Source organism: Penaeus monodon, chromosome 34, assembly GCF_015228065.2.
Source record: "Penaeus monodon isolate SGIC_2016 chromosome 34, NSTDA_Pmon_1, whole genome shotgun sequence".
Classification (NCBI taxonomy): domain Eukaryota; kingdom Metazoa; phylum Arthropoda; class Malacostraca; order Decapoda; family Penaeidae; genus Penaeus; species Penaeus monodon.
Window position 1 is genome coordinate 34,524,285 of NC_051419.1, and position 428 is coordinate 34,524,712.

General features: G+C 42.8%; 1 protein-coding gene across 3 annotated transcripts in view; it reads left to right on the top strand.

Annotated features, from left to right (window-relative positions):
• Positions 1-55: 55 nt before the first annotated feature.
• LOC119594780 (N(6)-adenine-specific methyltransferase METTL4-like) overlaps positions 56-428 on the top strand; it is a 12,362-nt gene continuing 11,989 nt past the window's right edge. For 2 of the 3 annotated variants that reach the window (XM_037943871.1, XM_037943869.1), the window contains exon 1: positions 56-304. The gene's annotated coding sequence lies outside the window, so the exon portion shown is untranslated. Of the gene's footprint in view, positions 338-428 lie in introns of all 3 variants that reach the window. The other variant, XM_037943870.1, reaches the window with a different exon arrangement.

The following is a 428-nucleotide window of genomic DNA, read 5'->3' on the forward strand; positions in this document are numbered from 1 at the left end:
GTTAGAAACGCCGGTGTAAACGGCAGTTGGCCGGTTTCCCGTCTCGTCTTGGTAAACAAAGCGACCACAACAAACCCTCAGGTTCGAGGTTCGGAGACGTCTATCCGGCGAACGCAACTTGTGTTGTGAATGGTAAACATACGGAAGATATGATAATTCCTGATTCAGGAGAGAGTCATGGTACACTCAAACAATTGGACAGTTGAAGCCACAAGTAACAAGATGTGAAAAAAACGAAAATGTCCTTGAAATAAACCCATCTTCCAGTCAGCACCGAAACGAGCAGTCCGATGAGTTTCAGCCGGTAATGGATAACAACATTGAAGTAAAAACATGTGTAAGCTCATACCAAAGCGTAATACTTAGATAACTGTCAGGAGACAGTAACTTCAAACTTTAAACAACCCACTAAGACAACATCCATATTC